The sequence below is a fragment of the Thalassophryne amazonica genome, chromosome 18 (genome assembly GCF_902500255.1).
Source record: "Thalassophryne amazonica chromosome 18, fThaAma1.1, whole genome shotgun sequence".
Lineage (NCBI taxonomy): Eukaryota > Metazoa > Chordata > Actinopteri > Batrachoidiformes > Batrachoididae > Thalassophryne > Thalassophryne amazonica.
Window position 1 is genome coordinate 345470 of NC_047120.1, and position 22785 is coordinate 368254.

General features: G+C 43.3%; 1 protein-coding gene and 1 long non-coding RNA gene across 2 annotated transcripts in view; one reads left to right on the plus strand and one right to left on the minus strand.

The window, feature by feature from the left end:
- LOC117531541 (bromodomain-containing protein DDB_G0280777-like) overlaps positions 1-22785 on the minus strand; it is a 483227-nt gene that overhangs the window by 173605 nt on the left and 286837 nt on the right. The gene's annotated exons all lie outside the window — the stretch shown is intronic.
- LOC117530243 overlaps positions 9946-22785 on the plus strand; it is a 130098-nt gene continuing 117258 nt past the window's right edge. Inside the window, exon 1 of the long non-coding RNA XR_004566252.1 lies at positions 9946-10033. This is a non-coding gene — a long non-coding RNA (uncharacterized LOC117530243). The remainder of the gene's footprint in view (positions 10034-22785) is intronic.

A 22785-nucleotide genomic window follows, 5' to 3' on the forward strand; every position in this document is an offset into this window, starting at 1 on the left:
CTCCCATTCTACTCTTACAAACCCTAGGAACTACAAGTAAGCCTGTAGTCTGAGAGCGAAGCGCTCTATTGGGGTGATATGGTACTATGAGGTCCCTAAGATAAGATGGGACCTGATTATTCAAAACCTTATAAGTAAGAAGAAGAATTTTAAATTCTATTCTAGAATTAACAGAAAGCCAATGAAGAGAGGCCAATATGGGTGAGATATGCTCTCTCCTTCAAGTCCCCGTTAGTACTCTAGCTGCAGCATTTTGAATTAACTGAAGGCTTTTCAGGGAACTTTTAGGACAACCTGATAATAATGAAATAGAATAGTCCAGCCTAGAGGAAATAAATGCATGAATTAGTTTTTCAGCATCACTCTGAGACAAGACCTTTCTAATTTTAGAGATATTGCGTAAATGCAAAAAAGCAGTCCTACATATTTGTTTAATATGCGCTTTGAATGACATATCCTGATCAAAAATGACTCCAAGATTTCTCACAGTATTACTAGAGGTCAGAGTAATGCCATCCAGAGTAAGGATCTGGTTAGACACCATGTTTCTAAGATTTGTGGGGCCAAGTACAATAACTTCAGTTTTATCTGAGTTTAAAAGCAGGAAATTAGAGGTCATCCATGTCTTTATGTCTGTAAGGCAATCCTGCAGTTTAGCTAATTGGTGTGTGTCCTCTGGCTTCATGGATAGATAAAGCTGGGTATCATCTGCGTAACAATGAAAATTTAAGCAATGCCGTCTGATAATACTGCCTAATACAAACAACATGGGAAGGTTGTTAAAGGCAAACATACTGGTAGACCAAGGAAGACATCAAAGCGTCAAGACAGAAAACTTAAAGCAATATCTCAAAAGTCGAAAATGCACAACAAAACAAATGAGGAACGAATGGGAGGAAACTGGAGTCAACGTCTGTGACCGAACTGTAAGAAACTGCCTAAAGGAAATGGGATTTACATACCGAAAAGCTAAACGAATGCCATCATTAACACCTAAACAGAAAAAAACAAGGTTACAATGGGCTAAGGAAAAGCAATCGTGGACTGTGGATGACTGGATGAAAGTCATATTCAGTGATGAATCTCGAATCTGCATTGGGCAAGGTGATGATGCTGGAACTTTTGTTTGGTGCTGTTCCAATGAGATTTATAAAGATGACTGCCTGAAGAGAACATGTAAATTTCCACAGTCATTGATGATATGGGGCTGCATGTCAGGTAAAGGCACTGGGGAGATGGCTGTCATTACATCATCAATAAATGCACAAGTTTACGTTGATATTTTGGACACTTTTCTTATCCCATCAATTGAAAGGATGTTTGGGGATGATGAAATCATTTTTCAAGATGATAATGCATCTTGCCATAGAGCAAAAACTGTGAGAACATTCCTTGCAAAAAGACATAGGGTCAATGTCATGGCCTGCAAATAGTCCGGATCTTAATCCAATTGAAAATCTTTGGTGGAAGTTGAAGAAAATGGTCATGGCAAGGCTCCAACCTGCAAAGCTGATCTGGCAAAAGCAATCAGAGAAAGTTGGAGCCAGATTGATGAAGAGTACTGTTTGTCACTCATTAAGTCCATGCCTCAGAGACTGCAAGCTGTTATAAAAGCCAGAGGTGGTGCAACAAAATACTAGTGATGTGTTGGAGCGTTCTTTTGTTTTTCATGATTCCATAACTTTTTCCTCAGAATTGAGTGATTCCATATTTTTTTTCCCACTGCTTCGTCTAAAAAGTAACCGTTACTGACTGCCACAATTTTTTTTTTCCTGATTTCTTATAGTGTTTCTTAAAGCCAGAAAGTTGCCATTTGAAATGACTTTAGTTTTGTGTCATGTCTGTGATCTGCTTTTTTGCTACAAAATTAAACTGAATGAACATCCTCCGAGGCCGGTGATTCCATAATTTTTGCCAGGGGTTGTAGATGCTTAGGACTCATTAACAGACTAGTTTAGCAGGACGTTAGCAGCAGGGCTAGTTTGGAGCTAGTTATCAAAGCAGCTAATCAGATCAGAGTTAACTTTATTTCTGTTTTCTAAATGTATGAACTGTTTCTAATATGTTCACTGCAGTCGCTCGTGGCCGTAAAATCAGCAGCAAAACGCGCTTTAAAGAAAACTTTAATCGTAAGGTTATTTTTCAAAGGGACAAAAGGAAGCGCGTTCACAGAGATGCACGCCTCGATAGACAGTGCACGATTGGCGCGTGCAGAACCCTTGGACATTCGGGACGACCTGGAAAAAAAACAGACTTAAGTGGGTGAAAAGGCTGCAGTGGTGGTGTCCAAGTGGTTTCGGTACGGAAGGTTCCCGGTTCAATTCCCGCCGCTGCCACATTTATCCATGTAATGTGGAGTTGCATCAGGAAGGGCATCCAGTGTAAAACATGTGCCAAATCAACAAGCAGATCCACCTTGGATTTGAGCCAAAATTGAGCCGCCGAAGGCTCTGGGAGGGACCTGGGGTCTTTTGAGGTGCCGGGGAGGGTAACAGGGTTTACAGTCGTTTTATATCCCCCCGGGGTTGTTTTTGGTAGTCCTCCAGGGGTTGATGTTTGATTTTGTTCTGTTTCCTTCCGGGTTCCACCTCCAGGGTTGATGGGACGGTCCTCTGGGGGGGAATTGGCTTGGGGCCAACTGGCCAAGTGTGACCGGGTCTGGGGTTCCGGGGTTGTGGGGAGGGTACCTCCTGGGGTTGATGGTACGGTCCCCTGGGGGGCGCCGTTTTGCTCCATGTATACCTGGGGACCTGTGTGGGATCATGGTTCTGGCTGTTCCTCCTGGAACTGGCGATGAAGGCCTTCTGGGGGGGGTTGGATTCTGCAGGTCATTCTGGGGGGGGTTGTTTGTTATTTTTCTTTTATGCATTTCTGTTTGTATTGTGTTTGTGGGGCTGTGTTGGGTTTTGGCGTTTGGGAGTTTTTCTTTTCTTCCTGGGGTTTTATGGAACGGTCCCCTGGGGAGGTTTTGGGTGGGTTTTATGTTTTTTTCTGTGTGTTGGAGTGTATTGGGGTATGTTTTGGGGCTTTTGTTGATTCCAGCCGGCCTTCCAGCTGCGGTGCCTGTCCTGCTGTCTGTGGTGGACCTTGGGAGCGTGGTGCTGTCTACTTCCTGACGTGGACCCCGGAGGGAGGTGCTGTTCTCGGGCCTGGTCTGTTCGGTCGCCGGGAGGCTTCCCGTTGATGGGGGGGTACTGTTGTGTGTTGGGGGGTGTGGCTGGATGTTTTGGTGTTCTTTTCTTTTCTTTGCTCCTCAGGTGGCATGGAAACTGATTTGTCTGTGGAGAAGGTGCTGGCTGAAGAATCCTCACCTTCATCAACATCATGTGAAGCACCTGTGACTGGTGCTCACATGCAACCTTAAAGACTTTCAGCTGAAGCAGATAATTGGATGGCGTTCTGCTTTTAAGGCATGTGTGATTCAAGCAGAACTGCCGGGAACTCGACCTTGTGATGTTCGTTTGTGAGACGCTGAGGACCGCACCTGGGTTTGACACATCGAGCCGTGAAGCAAGGAAGGGTGAGGGACACATGCTGTCAGCACACATTAAAGGTAATTAAGTATTTGACTAATTGTTGATAGTAACTTGGTATTTTGTTACATAGTATACTTGAATTGTGATGAGAATTGTGCAGCTCGCTTCTCACTGCTGTTGCGTGCAGGATAAGTGATCCTCCACTTGTTGTGAGAAGCTGCTCATTTGCATAAAGATAAAAAGTACAGACCTGAATGTGTTGCTGATAGCGTGTGTCTTTTGAAAGATATTGTTGTAACTGCTGACTTACCTCACATCTTCTTCGCTTCACAGGGAGTCGGTTTGTCGTGTCCACCTGGGGGGTGTTTGTCTGGTGGTGGTAGTGGGTCCAGGAGCGCCGGACTTCTCTCCTTGCGGGCGCTGGAGAGCGTGCCAGCGGTCACTCCTCCAGAAGGACGTTGGTTTTGGTTTTGTACATTTTATTTAGGCACACGTGAAAAATAAATTGTTTTTGTTGTTGGAACCGCATTCTGGTTATTTTTAGCGCTGGGTTCTGTCTGACGCAGGTTCGCTCCTCAATCCGCGTCGACACATAACAAGATTTTCAGATCATTTTATTGTTTTCTGGATCATGGGACAATATCCCATGATCACCTGGGTCCCAGCTCTGATCCAGGCGCTCCAAGACTTTTTCTTGCAACACAAAGCAGCTCATTAACAGAGCGGCTTTGCGCAAAGCAGCTTGTTAACAACACAGACTGGATCGATGAGCCACAATAACTGATTACAGACGGTGCCGAAACCTGGCACCGAAGTCCAGTTTGACAAATGGTAGTTTTCGTCAACCAGACCAGAAGGAATTCAGTTATTTTTCAGATGTGGTTTTGTGAAGGTGGATAAGTTGAAAGGTGATCTCACTGAAATGGACAGGTAAGACTATATATTTACTTCTCGTGTGAATGGTTTTAATATTTAGTAATAATGATGTATTCAAGAAGGAAAACAATATTTATTGTCATTTTTCAGATTTTAAATTGTTTCTAAGGAAAAAAACCTCCACCCATGCCGAAATCTCCAGCATTATTTATTTATTTTATAATCAGTCTGACAACAGTGACCATATTGGCAGAGTTCAGAACACAGAATGGTGACGTTTTTCCTCCAAACTTTATTGTCATCTAAATAAGTCTCTAAACCATAACTTCTGTGTCCCACAGCTGCTTCAGAAACACCTTCAGACTGGATTAAAAAAAAAAAGTTCCACACTAGGAAAAAAAATAGTTTGAAAACAGCTCGACTGACGCTGTGTTTACAATTGATTTGGGCTTGAATCAGCAGGTGCCGTTCTGGTGATGACGTAGCAACAACATGCCCACGGCTGAACGGGGCTGAAATAGAGTGCAGGCTTCAGACCGCTGTAGTTTGTCTTTCACCTGCGCACTTATCGACTTTTATTGTTCAGGATTTTTTAAAATATCAACATTTCATCATTTTTAGTGATTATTTGTCCACATTTTTGTTGGTATCAACTACACTTTAAAGAATCTGTGTTGCTGAAAATGAAAATTCTGTGTAATTGAAATTGCTCAGCTGAGGCTAGCTGCCTTATTTCTCAAATTCTTTCATCCATTCATTTTTGGGACTTGTTTATTCCACTGAAGCCGTGTGGAGGCTGGAGCCTATCCCAGCAGTCATAGGGTGTGAGGTGGGCTTCAACCTGGACAGGACACCCGTCAATCACAGGACCACACACTCAGACAGACGGACACATTCACACATACGAACAATTTAAAGTTTACAATTCATCACACCTGCATGTCTTTGGATGTGGGAGGAAGCCCGAACTCCTGGAGGGAACTCACACAAACATGGGGAGAACATGCAAACTCCACACAGAAAGGTCCCGGGTGGGATGCGATCCCATGACCTTCTTGTTGTGTGGTAACAGTGCTAACCACTGAGCCACTGTGCTGCTCTAACCTTTCCAAACAAATTTAAAAATGAATGTTCATGTTAAGCTGAAATTTCACCAATAACCTTTGGTAAATAACAATATAACTTAATAACAAGGGCTTGTGGCGTGGAAACGTACAGATTCTGGCCACCACAGGATAGAAAATGAAGTACCTTGAAATATGTAATATACCATTTTAAAGGGTACTGTCTGGAGTATTAACATGTGAAGTTTCAGAGCTTAACACATGTTCAGTGTGAAGATACAGCTGAATCAACAATCAGAACACCTTGTCATGAGCAAAAAATGCATTTTTTAAGATTCTTGGACCATACTTTGACTCGTCTACTTCCTTAAAACTAATACTCTTCCAATACCATGTCCATATTTACGGTCCAGTACCTGATACACAAACTTGAGGTACACCAAAGAATGCTACCAAGCTGATCCAGTATCTGTATCAGCTTCCGATACTGACGTAATTCAAGTATCGGAAAATACCGATTCAACCTACAACATTTTCTGTCTGCTTTGTTTGCTGTCAAGCGTGAGGAGGAGAGCGGGAGGTTTCTGAAGCTGAGCTGTTTGAGAGAGCTCTCTTCTGCAGTGTTCTTAGCTGTGGGTAGCGGCAAATTTCTGCCCAGCTCTCGAGTTCAAATTGTCTGTGCCTTTGAGCACGGATTTTCCAAAAAAATTAACTGAATTGTTGCTGAAAAGTCAGCTGCTTCAGTGTCAGAAATTCCTGCATCATCATGACACCACAGGAAGCAACTGGGAGCAGCCCCGGTGTGAAAGGGGCTTAAGGCAGACACCAGCCACCTTCCTAAGGAAGCCCATTTTGACCACTTGTATCCGCGATCTATTTCTTTCGGTCCTGACCCACCCCTTATGACCATAGGTGAGAGTAGGAATGAAGATTGACCATTAGATTGATAGCTTCACCTTTTGGCTCAGTTCCCTTTTCATCACAACAGTACGGTAGAGTGAATGCAATACCACCCCTGCTGCGCCGATTCACCGGCCAGTCTCATGCTCCATTGTCTCCTCACTCATGAAAGACCTTGAGGTACTTGAACTCCTTCACTTGGGGTAAGACTGCATTCCCTACCCGGTGTAGGCAATCCATCTGTTTCCTACTGAGAACCATGGCCTCACATTTAGAGGTGCTGATCCTCATCCCAGCCGGTTCCCACTCGGCTGTGAACCAATCCAGTGAGTGTTGGAGGTTACAGGCGCCAACAGGACCACATCATCTGCCAAAAGCAGTGATGCAGCCCTGAGCCCACCAAACTGGAAACCCTCCTCCCCCTGACAACGCCTCTATATCCTGTCCATGAAAATCACAAACAGGATTGGTGACAAGGCGCAGCTCTGGCGGAAGCCAACCCCCACCGGAAATGAGTCTGACTTGCTCCCGAACACAGTTCTCACTTTGTGAGTACAGAGAAAGGACCCCCTCACTCCATACTCCCACAGCACTTCCCACAGTATCTCCCGGGGTACCCGATCAGACGCCTTCTCCAAGTCCACAGAACACATGTAGACTGGATGGGCATACTCCTAGGCACCCTCCAGGATCCTTCTGAGTGAAGAGCTTGTCCGTTGTTCCACAACTAGGATGGAACCCTCATTGTTCCTCTTCAATCAGAGGTTCGACTATCGGCCGAACCCTTCTTTCCAGCACTCTGGAGTAGACTTGACTAGGGAGGCTGAGTAGTGTGATGCCTCTGTAATTGGCACACACTCTCTGGTACCCTTTTTTTAAATATGGGGACCATCACCCCAGTTTGCCACTCTCTAGGCACTGTCCCACACCTCAGCACAATGTTGAAGAGACGTGTCATCCAAGACAGTCCCTCCACACCCAGAGCCTTCAACATTTTTGGACAGATCTCATCAACCCCCAAGGCCTTGCCACTGCAGAGTTGTTTGATTACCTCAGTGACTTCCACCAGGGATATTGATGATAATCCTCCATCAGCTTCCAACTCGGCCCCTACTATACATTGTCCTTGACACCCCTACTTGCTCCTGCCCCCTTCTCAACTGGGAATCTCTCCATCCTCTCCCGTCACCATCACTGCTGAAGATGTGAGAAGAGAATTTAATTACCTGTGTTCAGAAAAGGCTGCAGGTCCTGATGGCCTCAGTCCCAGATTGCTGAAGGGATGTGCTATCCAGCTGTGTGGGATTTTCCAGCGCATCTTCAACTTAAGCCTGAGCCAAATGGTTGTTCCTGAGCAGTGGAAAACCTAATGCCTGGTTCCTGTGACCAAGAAGAAGAACCCCAACAGACTTTGTGACTACAGACCTGTGGCCCTGACATCACATGTTATGAAGTCACTTGAGAGGCTCGTCCTGAGGCACCTCTGCACAGTCACTGAATCGTCACTGGACCCCCTGCAGTTTGCATACCAGCTCAACAGGGGAGTGGAGGATGCCATCATCTCCATGCTGCACAGAGCTTATTCTCACCTGGAGGAAGCAGGCAGCACTGTGAGAGTCATGTTCTTTGACTTCTCCAGTGCGTTCAAAACCATCCGACCTGACCTGCTCAGCGATGAGCTACGTGACATGAAGGTTGAGGCTCCACTGGTGGCCTGGGTCACCACCTACCTCAGAGGGCACCCACAGTATGTGAGGCTTCAAGATATTATGTCCGACACCATCATGAGCAGCACAGGGGCACGACAGGGGACTGTTCTGTCTCCCTTCCTGTTCCCACTCTACACCTCAGAATTCAGGTTCTGGTTTCAGTCCTGCTACCTGCAGATGTTTTTGCATGACTCTGTCATTGTGGGCTGCATCGGCAGTGACCAGGAAGCTGAGTACAGGGGTGTGGTGGACAGGTTTGTGGTGTGGTGTGGACGTGACCACCTGCAGCTCAATGTATCTAAGATGACTGAGCTCGTGGTGGACTTCAGAAGATGAAAGACTTGTCCAAACCCACTTACCATTAATGAAGTAATCCAAAAAAAGTACTTTCGCCTTTTAAAACATCATCAATAGTCCAGGGCTCTCCCTACTCAGCAATGGCACAATGTCGCTGCGGCAAAGTCTTGACATTTTGCTGAAATGGCGATGAGCTGTGTCTTTCTGTTTTGTTTTATTAACCATTTTTAAGTTTTTTTAGTATTATTAATTCTTTTTTTTTTTTAAATGTTGGTGGACTGGGTCCCTGCGTGATTTTTTTTTTTTTTTAATTCCTCTTTCTTTACGATTCAGCAGATGTATTTCAGCTGGAGGTTGAACATGCAAGCCTCAACGTCAGTTTTTTATTTTATTTTATTTAAGTTACAGTGTTTTTGAAGCGTTGTGTGTTGGCCAAAAAAGCAAAAATTTAAAATCGAAACACTCAGTGCGACTCTGAGCAAAACACAGAAGAAAGAGTGGACTTGTGCTGAGAGGATCTTCTTTCAGAAACTTTGTCAGTGTGGCTGTGAACAGAGCTGTAGCTGTGTAAGGGGCTCCGCTCACACCGGGCAGAGAGACGGCCGCCGGGCGAGTAGTCACTCCCCATGTAGAGCGGACCGTGTGTATTTTAAAAACAAACACACTGCTTCGCTTTGCTGTAGGTCTATTTCGATTATCAATGTGGACTCTTTCTCTTAAAAGGCTAGTTTTTACTCTGTGTGTCGCATTGGAAAGGTGTAGCTATCGTTGCTAATTTGATTAGCTCTTATGCTCTAGTCTTCTTCTGTTTTTTTCTGGGGCCCTTACAGCGCCACACACTGGCCTGGCATATGTACTACAAGGTTAAACGAAGCTTTGAGGCACAGAATTTGCCTCAAACATTTTTTGTAATCAAATTATTCGAGTTACTTGACGAATCGTTTCAGCCTTAATTGTTTCCTGTTTTTGTACTCTGGCAAAATAATTTCATTCGGGATAAATAAAGTTGATTTTATCTTAAATGCTGTTGAAATGTCCTTGTTTTGTTAAAAAAGCACTTGGGGAAAATTTTGGAAGAAAATGTTAAATTTAATTGGGAGCTAATAAATTTGTCCTCATCTCTATGGTTGTATTTGAAAAACTGTGCATGGTGTTTGTTAGAAATCATTTTAAATCTCAAATGTGTTATCGACCCTACAATGTTTGTACCCTCAAAACACATTTTTTAGTGTTTGACTTGTATGCCATTGTGTTGTTGTCTAAGCATTTCTTCAACTGGACTGAACCTCTGAGTTCTGTGAAAGCATCATCTGGGTCCAGATCAAGAATGTGAAAAAAAAATCTAAACCAAGGAGGCTTGATGTGTTATTCCACAGTATCAGTTCCATCAGTACAGTAACTTCATGGTGACAGTGCTGCTGGTTTGTCTTCACTCTGACAAATGTTGTTCTTCATATTATTTGCTTCCTTGCAGACATGTTGCAGCAGTTGGTGATTAAAGAAGAAATGCTCCCTGAACAGCAGGAGTTGAATCTGAGTGTCGACCAGAAGGACGTTAAACAGGAACAAGATGAAGTCTGGACAAGTAACAAGGGACAGCAGCTTAACTGGCTGAACACTGAGAAGATCAAGTTACATTTTGCTCGTGTCCCTGTGAAGACTGAAAATGATGATGAAATACCACAGTCATCACAGGTTCTTCAAAACTCAGGTATGAATTGATCAAAACTCTGAAACATCTGTTAGTTGGAGCAGGTGTTCCACTGCTATGAAACTATTTAATTACACTGAATATGGAAAAGGAATTCTCCCGACCACATACAGGAAAAAATCAACCCATGATGCATTGCGTCAACATTTGAGGCCTCATGTACAAAGACTTGTGTGGATTTTCTACTGAAACATGGTGTACTCCAAAACCCAGAAACTGGTATAATCACAAAAATATCCAGATGTATCAAAGTGTGCGTACGCATGAATTCAAGCACGTTCCATTTTCAAACCCCTAAAAATGTGCAAATGCATGTCAAATGGCCCTGGGAGCTGGGAATCCCCTGTCCATCAGATCAGTCAACATGAACACAGAAAAGAAAGTACACAGAGTGGAGCTACAGATGACACACAGGGATAGTTTATTTTTGTACGATGTCAATTGAAATAAACGTGAACTGGTAAAAAAGTTAGAGAGTGTGTGTGTGTGTGTGTGTGTGTGTGTGATGCCACTGTGAGCTCAGAGCAGCGCACACACTCAAGTATTAAAAAATGAGGTACGCCGACTGACAGTGTGACATTCACAAGATTACATTTGTTTATTGACAAATACTGAACACAGGGAGACAATCAGGGGCCTGTTAAGAAACTCAGCAGCTCTAGTTTCACCGTCAAGAAAAAGAAAAGACATGAATAATAAAAGCATATTTGAATGCCCACATGCCCAAATGTGCCTGCACTGGTTTTCATTCAGACCAATTACACAAATAGACTATTTCTTCACTAAACAGCCACCCGTTGTGCACTGTGCCAGCTTCTAGCCTATTCCCAACCCAGTGCATTTGTGCCTCACGTATGATTTGAACATTGATGGAATGAAAAAATTTCCTTTTACCAAAAACAAATTCATCTTGTGGTGGTGCATTTATAGTAATATGTGGGCAGTCAATAGCTCAGTTTACATGAGGGAAACCGTCTCTCGCTGCAAATTGTGCTTTAAATGTTTAATTTGGAGGATTGTGTCAATTCAGCTTCAGTTTATTTCATTTATATAGCACCAAATCACAACAAAGTTACCTCAAGGCGCTTCACACAAGTAAGGTCTAGCCTTACCAAGCCCTAGAGCAAGAACACAGGTGACAGTGGTATGGAAAAACTCCCTATGGTGATAATGAGGAAGAAACCTCAATCAGACCAGACTCAAAGGTTTAACCCTCTGCTTGGGCCATGCTACCAACACATTTTACAATACCAAAATACAGGAAATTTTGGGATTCCATGCTGGTGCACAGGATGGGAGGCCTGCAGAAGAAGACACCCCTCCCATCTCTGGATGGAGCCGCACCTCAAACAGAATCAGGCAGCAGAAAGACAGCAAGTACCGTATAATTTGTCAGCATTTAGTAACAAGAAAAACAGAAGAATTATTAAGGTGATCGCTGCTCTGTTAACTAATAAAATGAATGTAAAAGGGTAGGAAGTATAGTAACATACTCTGCCAGTATACTAGCCATACCAATTGAGAAAATAAGTGCGTCTTCAGTCTGGACTTGAAAGTCTCTACAGAATCTGTTTGATTGATGCACGGAGATCATTCCACAAAGCAGGTGCACGATAAGAGAAAGCTCTGTGACCGGTACGTTTTATTCACCCTGGGGACACAAAGTAGTCCTGCACCCTGAGAACGCAAAGCCCGGGCTGGTACATAGGGCATGGGTTAAAGTTCTCCGTCACCACGTCGGATTTGGAAAATTTAACCACACATGCGTGCGCACGTGGTGTCATGCGCCGAAATATGATACTCTCACTGTCAAAGCAACATCCCATTCTGCGATAATCAAAGTAGCAGCAATGTCAGCGTGGATGGCGCTGCACCGCAGAGGAAGGGACTGTGTGAATTTTCACTCCTCTCCACTCTGTTTGCTGCTTGCCATGAGCCACAGTTCTTCTCTTTCCTGTTTTCGTGGGAACATTTGCAGACCTTCTCCAAGTAGAGCAGGGTGTGGATTTGATTTGAACCAGTGAAGCACTGCTTCGTTGATTCTTTGTTTTATTTTGCTTTATCTGAATTTTTTCCTCTGAAACCCTAAAGAGAATATGTCTGTGAGTAATATTTACCTTTTTTTATGTTAAACCGATCTGTTATGGTCTTCTGAAACAGTTGATAGATGCATTTTAAAACTTAAAAATGTGACCGATGCGAACGTGTTAGCATGTCTATGGCGTTTTCAATGTTAAAGTTAGCATTAAGCTGTTCGCATCTTAGCATGTTTGTGTGCATTTGTTTTCTGGATTATAATTAATGGCTCAGCATTTGTTGTAAAAGAGTCAGATGTCTTACAAATTGTAATATATTTTTATTTACATATTAATAATAATAATATCAGCAACAATAATAGTAATAATAACTAATTATGCTACAATACAATTTTAGAGAAACAGACAAAAAGAACCTGATGAAACAAAACAGAAAAGATAAAACCAACTAACAATGAACATAAATAAATAAATATAGAAATAAGTAACTGTTTCTTGTGAACACCTAGTGACTGTTAAACCTCCACTTCATCCCTGTTTGATTTAATTTTAATGACATATCTAAGCTGTGCTTTTACACAAGAAAAAAATAAAATGCAGTAAACTGCACATTTGTGTCTTTTTTCATGGAAATATCTTATTAAAGATCACATATTACACTTTAGTCAGGCCTGTAAAATACTTCTGTGGACTCTTGCTGTAATATGTTGTCAGTGGTTGAGATAGTTTCTGTCGGCATCTAAAAATGCTCATAATCGGGTGAAACCTGATGGAAATCTCTTTGTGGTGTCGGTGATGTATGTATGTGCAAAATAAAATAAAACACTACTCCAGGTATGTTTTTGATGAGAATATCAAATCAAATCAATTTTATTTATATAGCGCCAAATCACAACAAACAGTTGCCCCAAGGCGCTTTATATTGTAAGGCAAAAGCCATACAATAATTACGGAAAAACCCCAACGATCAAAACGACCCCCTGTGAGCAAGCACTTGGCGACAGTGGGAAGGAAAAACTCCCTTTTAACAGGAAGAAACCTCCAGCAGAACCAGGCTCAGGGAGGGGCAGTCTTCTGCTGGGACTGGTTGGGGCTGAGGGAGAGAACCGGGAAAAAGACATGCTGTGGAAGAGAGCAGAGATCAATCACTAATGATTAAATGCAGAGTGGTGCATACAGAGCAAAAAGAGAAAGAAACACTCAGTGCATCATGGGAACCCCCCAGCAGTCTAAGTCTATAGCAGCATAACTAAGGGATGGTTCAGGGTCACCTGATCCAGCCCTAACTATAAGCTTTAGCAAAAAGGAAAGTTTTAAGCCTAATCTTAAAAGTAGAGAGGGTGTCTGTCTCCCTGATCTGAATTGGGAGCTGGTTCCACAGGAGAGGAGCCTGAAAGCTGAAGGCTCTGCCTCCCATTCTACTCTTACAAACCCTAGGAACTACAAGTAAGCCTGCAGTCTGAGAGCGAAGTGCTCTATTGGGGTGATATGGTACTATGAGGTCCCTAAGATAAGATGGGACCTGATTATTCAAAACCTTATAAGTAAGAAGAAGAATAAATTAAAAATTTAAATTCTATTCTAGAATTAACAGGAAGCCAATGAAGAGAGGCCAATATGGGTGAGATATGCTCTCTCCTTCTAGTCCCTGTCAGTACTCTAGCTGCAGCATTTTGAATTAACTGAAGGCTTTTCAGGGAACTTTTAGGACAACCTGATAATAATGAATTACAGTAGTCCAGCCTAGAGGAAATAAATGCATGAATTAGTTTTTCAGCATCACTCTGAGACAAGACCTTTCTAATTTTAGAGATATTACGCAAATGCAAAAAAGCAGTCCTACATATTTGTTTAATATGCGAATTGAATGACATATCCTGATCAAAAATGACTCCAAGATTTCTCAGAGTATTACTAGAGGTCATGGTAATGCCATCCAGAGTAAGGATCTGGTTAGACACCATGTTTCTAAGATTTGTGGGGCCAAGTACAATAACTTCAGTTTTATCTGAGTTTAAAAGCAGGAAATTAGAGGTCATCCATGTCTTTATGTCTGTAAGACAATCCTGCAGTTTAGCTAATTGGTGTGTGTCCTCTGGCTTCATGGATAGATAAAGCTGGGTATCATCTGCGTAACAATGAAAATTTAAGCAATGCTGTCTAATAATACTGCCTAAGGGAAACATGAATAAAGTGAATAAAATTGGTCCTAGCACAGAACCTTGTGGAACTCCATAATTAACCTTAGTCTGTGAAGAAGATTCGATTAGATAAATATGATTCAAACCACCGCAGCGCAGTGCCTTTAATACCTATGGCATGCTCTAATCTCTGTAATAAAATTTTATGGTCAACAGTATCAAAAGCAGCACTGAGGTCTAACAGAACAAGCACAGAGATGAGTCCACTGTTTGAGGCCATAAGAAGATCATTTGTAACCTTCACTAATGTTGTTTCTGTACTATGATGGATTCTAAAACCTGACTGAAACTCTTCAAATAGACCATTCCTCTGCAGATGATCAGTTAGCTGTTTTACAACTACCCTTTCAAGAATTTTTGAGAGAAAAGGAAGGTTGGAGATTGGCCTATAATTAGCTAAGATAGCTGGGTCAAGTGATGGCTTTTTAAGTAATGGTTTAATTACTGCCACCTTAAAAGCCTGTGGTACATAGCCAACTAATAAAGATAGATTGATCATATTTAAGATCGAAGCATTAATTAATGGTAGGGCTTCCTTGAGCAGCCTGGTAGGAATGGGGTCTAATAGAGATGTCGATGGTTTGGAGGAAGTAACTAATGAAAATAACTCAGACAGAACAATCGGAGAGAAAGAGTCTAACCAAATACCGGCATCACTAAAAGCAGCCAAAGATAACGATATGTCTTTGGGATGGTTATGAGTAATTTTTTCTCTAATAGTTAGAATTTTATTAGCAAAGAAAGTCATGAAGTCATTACTAGTTAAAGTTAAAGGAATACTCGGCTCAATAGAGCTCTGACTCTTTGTCAGCCTGGCTACAGTGCTGAAAAGAAACCTGGGGTTGTTCTTATTTTCTTCAATTAGTGATGAGTAGTAAGATGTCCTAGCTTTACGGAGGGCTTTTTTATAGAGCAACAGACTCTTTTTCCAGGCTAAGTGAAGATCTTCTAAATTAGTGAGACGCCATTTCCTCTCCAACTTACGGGTTATCTGCTTTAAGCTGCGAGTTTGTGAGTTATACCACGGAGTCAGGCACTTCTGATTTAAAGTTCTTTTTTAGAGGAGCTACAGCATCCAAAGTTGTCTTCAATGAGGATGTAAAACTATTGACGAGATACTCTATCTCACTTACAGAGTTTAGGTAGCTACTCTGCACTGTGTTGGTATATGGCATTAGAGAACATAAAGAAGGAATCATATCCTTAAACCTAGTTACAGCGCTTTCTGAAAGACTTCTAGTGTAATGAAACTTATTCCCCACTGCTGGGTAGTCCATCAGAGTAAATGTAAATGTTATTAAGAACTGATCAGACAGAAGGGAGTTTTCAGGGAATACTGTTAAGTCTTCAATTTCCATACCATAAGTCAGAACAAGATCTAAGATATGATTAAAGTGGTGGGTGGACTCATTTACATTTTGAGCAAAGCCAATTGAGTCTAATAATAGATTAAATGCAGTGTTGAGGCTGTCATTCTCAGCATCTGTGTGGATGTTAAAATCGCCCACTATAATAATGTAACATCATAACTTTGTTACAAGCTCAAATGTTGATGTTGCGTGATAAAGGCCTTTTAATAAGAACTCACTTAAAAAATAATGGCTAAACTCACATGTAAGTAAAAGACAAAAATGAACAAACAAAAAAAAAAACGATTAATCGAAAAAGTAATCTACCGATTAATCAACTACTAAAATAATCGTTAGTTGCAGCCCAAGTTTCTTTGAATGTTGTCAATTTCTTTAGGCCCTAATTTGGTATTTTATTGACTGTACAGCCAACGACACAGCACCCATTTGGTACATTTACCAGATTAGGACCGATCAAAATACTACAGAAGACAAAGAATTTTTACTTGACAGTTTGAAGTGAGTTTTCTTTGTTTCAGAGGGCTTCATACCCATTAAAATTCACCAGAATATACAAAATTTGACTTGCTCTTTTAGAAAAATTTCTGGGGGAGCACCCCCAGACTCCCATAATCAATAATGTGTTTTTACTTCACAGTTTGAAGTGAGTTTTCTTTGTTTCAGTGGGCTTCATACCCATTAAAATTCACAAGAATATACAAAATTTGACTTGCTGTTTTAGAAAAATTTCTGGGGAGCACCCCCAGACCCCCCAGAATCAATAATGTGTTTTTACTTCACAGTTTGAAGTGGGTTTTCTTTGTTTCAGAGGGCTTCATACCCATTAAAATTCACCAGAATATACAAAATTTGACTTGCTCTTTTAGAAAAATTTCTGGGGGAGCACCCCCAGACTCCCATAATCAATAATGTGTTTTTACTTCACAGTTTGAAGTGAGTTTTCTTTGTTTCAGAGGGCTTCATACCCATTAAAATTCACCAGAATACGTGGTGTGTCCATAAAGTCCAAGTTGGGACATGCCTATCTCGGCTTTCAGTGCTTACCAGTCAAGTGAGTATAAGAGAACTTGTGGAGAGCTGGACATGTCCAAAGTTGTCCTCTAACACTCAGAAACGGAGGTGATCCTTTGTCTCACTTCATCAGGGAATCGGTCGTGACGCGCGAAGCCTCCGCGCAGCTTTCCATGACAAAATCTCGTTAAAAGTGAAATCTGCCGGAAAATGGCTGATGTCCAGCTCTTGTGATAACCAGAGAAAGAGCACACGACGGTCTCGTATCCACAGACCCATCAGCTTAGAAATGATCCAGTGGTTTGTGCCACGACGTCGTAGCTCGGAGCGCGGCGCACCGACCGTCCTTAAAGGGGTCCTTAAAGCTGTAGTTAAAGTCCTTATTCTCTGTGAAGCCCGTAAAATTTTCATCGAAAGCCAGATAAATTTTTCGAATGGTTTCCAGGTGCCAGTCTCTAACAGCTTCTGAAAAAATTCTGATGGAAAAAAAGTCCTTTTCATTCCGCCATTTCCTGACAATGAAAATCCGACGAGGGGGCGGGACCACTCCTTCCACAAGGCGTGCTCACAGGCAAATGACGTCACCGACAGGCGTGGAAAAACTCACGCATGCGCACGAGGGTTCAAGCTTGTCTGACGTAAAAACATATGAATGAAATCCATATAGTTTTTAAAAAAAATAAAAAGGACCGTTAATTTATGGACATACCACGTACGCAAAATTTGACTTGTTCTTTTAAAAATGTTCTGTGGGAGTACCCCCAGACCCCCCAGAATCAAGACTACATGCCGCCCCCACCACCCTTTTATGTTCAGGTTTTGCATTCTTTTTATGCTTTGACTCTCTCTTCTTAGAGGCTATTTAGAATAGATTTGTACACTGTATAATGTGTTTATTGTATTTATTGAGGAAAATTTGCACGACGTAAAAAGTAGCGATGCCAGTTCTCGTGGGCGTCCACACTCTTTGGCTTGGTGCTCTCGACTAGCGTGCGATGTGGATGAGGAAAAAATACACGCACGTGCAAGAAGGTTCCCTTCACTTCTCCACCAAATGGCACCTTGCATGCTGCATTTGTTTAGATGGAACAAAACAAAGCCGGATATTTTTTGGATGCACTTCAAATATATATATATATAAATAAGAGAGTGTGAGAGAGAGAGAGTATGAGAGAGTATGAGAGAGAGAGAGTATGAGAGAGAGAGTATGAGAGAGTGTGAGAGAGAGAGTATGAGAGAGAGAGAGAGTATGAGAGAGAGAGAGAGTATGAGAGAGAGTATGAGAGAGTGAGAGAGAGTGAGAGGGAGAGTGTGAGAGAGAGTGAGAGAGAGAGAGAGAGAGTATGAGAGAGTGTGAGAGAGAGAGTATGAGAGAGAGAGAGAGTATGAGAGAGAGAGAGAGTATGAGAGAGAGTATGAGAGAGTGAGAGAGAGTGAGAGGGAGAGTGTGAGAGAGAGTGAGAGAGAGAGAGTATGAGAGAGTGAGAGAGTATGAGAGAGTGAGAGGGAGAGTGTGAGAGAGAGTGAGAGAGAGAGAGAGAGAGAGTGTGAGAGAGAGAGAGTATGAGAGAGTGTGAGAGAGAGTGAGAGAGAGAGAGAGAGAGTATGAGAGAGTGTGAGAGAGAGAGAGTATGAGAGAGTGTGAGAGAGAGTGAGAGAGAGAGAGAGAGAGAGTATGAGAGAGAGAGTATGAGAGAGAGAGAGACAGTGAGTGAGAGAGAGAGAGAGAGAGAGAGAGAGAGAGAGAGAGAGAGAGAGAGAGAGAGAGAGTATGAGAGAGTGTGAGAGAGAGTATGAGAGAGAGTATGAAAGAGAGAGAAAGAGTATGAGAGAGAGAGTATGAGAGAGAGAGAGACAGTGAGTGAGAGAGAGAGAGAGAGAGAGAGAGAGAGAGAGAGAGAGAGAGAGAGAGAGAGAGAGAGTGAGTGTGTGTGTGTGAGAGAGAGAGAGCGCTTTTGTGGAATCTCTTTTGTTTTTAATGATTGCACCTCACAACAGTACGGTAGAATGTAATGTAAAACTGCCCCTTCTGCGCCGATTCTCTGCCTAATCTCACACTCCATTGTCCCCTCATTCGTGAATAAGACCCTGGGGTAATTGAACTCCTAAACTTGGGGCAAGACCGCATTCCCGACCCAGAGTAGGCAATCCATTGGTTTCCTGCTGAGAACCATGGACTCAGATTTAGAGGTGCTGATCCATATCCCAGCCGCTTAACACTCGGCTGCAAACTGATTCAGTGAGTGTTGGAGGTCACAGGCCGATGAAGCCATCAGGACCACATCATCTGCAAAAAGCAGCATTGAGACCCTGAGCTCACCAAACTGGAAACCCTCCTTCCCCTGACTACACCTCAATATCCTGTCCATGAATATCACAAACAGGATTGGTGATGAGGCGGAGGCCAGCCCCCACCAGAAATGAGTCTTACTTATGGCCGAGCACCTGAACACAGCTCTCATTTTGTGAGAACACAGATTGGATGGCCCTGAGAAGGGACCCCCTCACTCCATACTTCCACAGCACCTCCTACAAGTATCTCCTGGGGTACCCGATGTAGACTGGATGGTCATACTCCCAGACACCCTCCAGGATCCTTTTGAGAGTGAAGAGCTGGTCAGTTGTTTATGACCAGGACAGAACCGGCATTGTTCCTGTTCAATCAGAGGTTCGACTATCGGCCGAACCCTCCTTTCCAGACTTTACCAGGGAGGCTGAGTGTGATTCCCCTGTAATTGGTGCACACTCTCTGGTCCCCTTTATTAAATATGGGGACCACCACCCCAGTTTGTCACTCCGTGGGCACTGTTCCAGACCTCAACACAATGTTGAAGAGACGTCTCATCCATGAACAGTCCCTCTACACCCAGAGCCTTCAGCATTTCTGGACAGATCTCATCATCCCCCAGGGCATTGCCACTGCAGAGTTGTTTGATCACCTCATTGACTTCCACCAGGGAAATTAATTATATTCCTCCATCAGCTTCAAGCTCGGCCCCTACTATAGAGGGTGCTCCGGTCTGATGCAGGAGTGCCTCAGAGTGCAACAGAGTCCCATCCTTACTGCAGTCAGCTTGGATGGTTCCCTGCATTCCCCTCCTGAGGTGCTTCACAGTCCGCCAGAAGCACCTTGGTGCTGACTGAAAGTCCTTCTCCATGGTTGCTCTGAACTCCTCCCACAGTAGAGGCTGCCAGGCTTTGGGCCAGTTGGTCCCTTACAACTGCCTCTGGAGCCCTCAGAGATAAGATATCTCGGAAGGACTCCTCCTTCACTCTAACAGCTTCCCTGACCAACGGTGTCCACCATGTTGTTCGAGGGTTGCCAGCCCTTGAGGCACCTAAGACCTTCAGGCCACAGCTCCCTGCTGCAGCTTTAGCAATGGAAGCTTTGAACATTGCCCGTTTTGGTTCAATGCCCCCAACCTCCACAGGGATGCTAGAAAAGCTCTGCCGGATGTGTGAATTGAAGATCTGTTGGACAGTGGGCTTCTCCAGACGTTAGCAGTTCACCGCGCTATCTGTTTGGGCAAACTAGGTCTGTCCAAAGTCCTCCACCACTCTCTGATCCGACTCACCACCAGATGGTAAACAGTTGACAGCTCACCCCTCTTTTCACTTGAATGTCCAGAACATGCAGCCTCAGAACAGATGATACGATCACAAAATTGATCATTGATCTTTAGCCTAGGGTGCTCTGGCACCATGTACACTTATGAGCATTCTTGTGTTTGAACATGGTGTTCGTTATAGACAGACCATGACTAACTCAGATGCCCAATAACAAACGACCATTCAGGTTTAAATTGGGGAGGCCGTTCCTCCCAGTCACACCTCTCCAGGTGTTTGTCATTGCCTACATGTGTGTTGAAGTCACCCGGCAGAACAGTGGAGAACCCCACGGGAGCCCCATACAGGACTCCATTCAGGGACTCCAAGAAGGCCGAACACTCCAAACTGCTGTTCGGTGCATATGCATAAACAATATTTTTCCCCTGACCGCCTGAAGGCGCAAGCAGGCAACCTTTTAATGTACTGTGGTAAACTCCAACATAGCAGTGCTCAGCAGGGGACTCGTGAGTATCCCCACACACACTTGGCGCCTCACACCCTGGGCAGCTCCAGAAAAGAATAAGGCCCAACCCCTATCAAGGAGAGTGGTTCCAGAGCCAAGGCTGTGCGTAGAGGCGAGACCCACCAGATCTAACTGATATTGCTCCACCTCCTGCACAATCTCCGTCTCTTTTTTCCACAGCGAGGTGATGTTCCACACCCCCAGAGCGAGTCCTTGCCACCCAGGTCTGGTCCACTGAGGCCCTCGACTTTCACTGCCACCCATGGGACAGCGTACCCAACACCAGCGGCTCCCCAAATGTTTTGTTCCACATACATCATGTATTTTTTGTATTGATTTTATGTCTCTCAACTCATAAAGAAGTCATCCAAAGCAGAATCTTGCTGTTTGAAAAAACTTTGATAAATCCATAAAATCCTGGTGGAGTTGAATATTTCTGATTGCAACTTCCATGTGTGAAAACACCCTTAAACCCTTGTTTGTTTCCAATATTTTTTATGCACACCATCAAAGCTTTTCTGTTGTGCCCCCCGCCCCCCACAGTCTGCATCATTTTGAAAACCAAGGTCAAGTCTTTAAAGCCACAGGCTTGACAGCAGAGGATCCTTGTTTCCCTGTAAGATTTGAAAAGTACAAATGCTGTTAAACACCAGATTGCTCCAACTTCATGAGTGTGAAGAGGTGCATGTGAGACATGACTGTAAAGCTCTCTGAACACATTTATCAGATGGCAAAAAGTGCTGCAGAAATGAAGTCCCATGAGCATTGTGTTTGAGATCAGCAACATTCTAAAATATTAATTAAAATAGTTGTCTTATATATTTTTCCATGAGTTATAATGTCACTGTAGATGTGTTCATGTCATAGTTGAGTTTTGACATGATGTTAGAGTCCAGCTAAAGTATGTGTGAAATGTAAAACAAATGCTCCTCGGCCCGGTTTCGTAAAGCGGTCTAATCACTTAGTCAACTCTTCATTTAACGTTTGTCTTTGCACAAAGTGCTTAGTCGGTTTAAGCTTCATGTTATCCAAATAAAGATTTTAGCTTGTTACAGAGGAGGCTGATCTTATTTTAGTAAAAAAAAAACTTCAGTGTCTTACTTCAAAAACGGCAGCGATCATGTACCACTATTTGAGGGAGCAGGAAGGAAAGAGAGTCTTCCTGCGGAAGCTGGTGTTCCAGGACCGGAATAATCCATTGGAGAGGTTCACGTACGTCGAGGTTCAACAGTGATACCGCTTCCATCCGCCTACAATTCTTTTCATCGTGGACATGACAGGTCCAGCCATCAACCATCAAATGAGAAGGAACAATGCCCTGTCAGCCCTTCTTCAGGTTTTGATTGTGCTGAGGTTTTACGCCTGTGGAACCTTTCAGCAGGTTATCGGAGACACCATCCACGTCTCCAAGTTGAACGTGTGCCAAATTGTGAGGGATGTCACTTCAGCACTTATCCTGCACATTGGGTGATCTGTCCAGCTACCTATTGAGGGACACTGTGATCTCCTCCCGTCTTTTGGCAGCAAGGGCCGATGTTCCTTTGAAACACTCAAGAGCACCCCTATGTCACTTGTATGCCTCCAAAAGGAGAGCTTTCTCCACTTTGGAGAAGGTAGGATCCTTTTAATGAGAGCGCGTCAGCTCTGATGTGGGAGACTCAGCCATGGTTGTAGCAGACGACCAACCCGGAAGTAAACAAAACTCTCATTCATTGGAGGTGTTTCGTGGCAACGACACTCACGAGGACGTTTATGCCCATGAAAATCATCGACTAATGTTAGATGGCTAATCTACAAGTTTAGCCGTCTATGTGAAATTAGACAGCTGATGTTGGGCGACTAACCTTTCGTCACAGTCACACGGCAACAGCTGAATGAAGGGAAAAAGTCACAAATTGTTGAGAGAAGGGGAAGAAATGATCCTGTGCTTTTCCCATCACAGAAAAGCCTGCAAATCAAACATCGACCTTGACACTTTAAACAAAATCAAAATGAAACAATGATGTGATTGACAGCGGGTATGAGACCAAGCGCAGTCAACCCTGTCTCATGTCCACAGCAC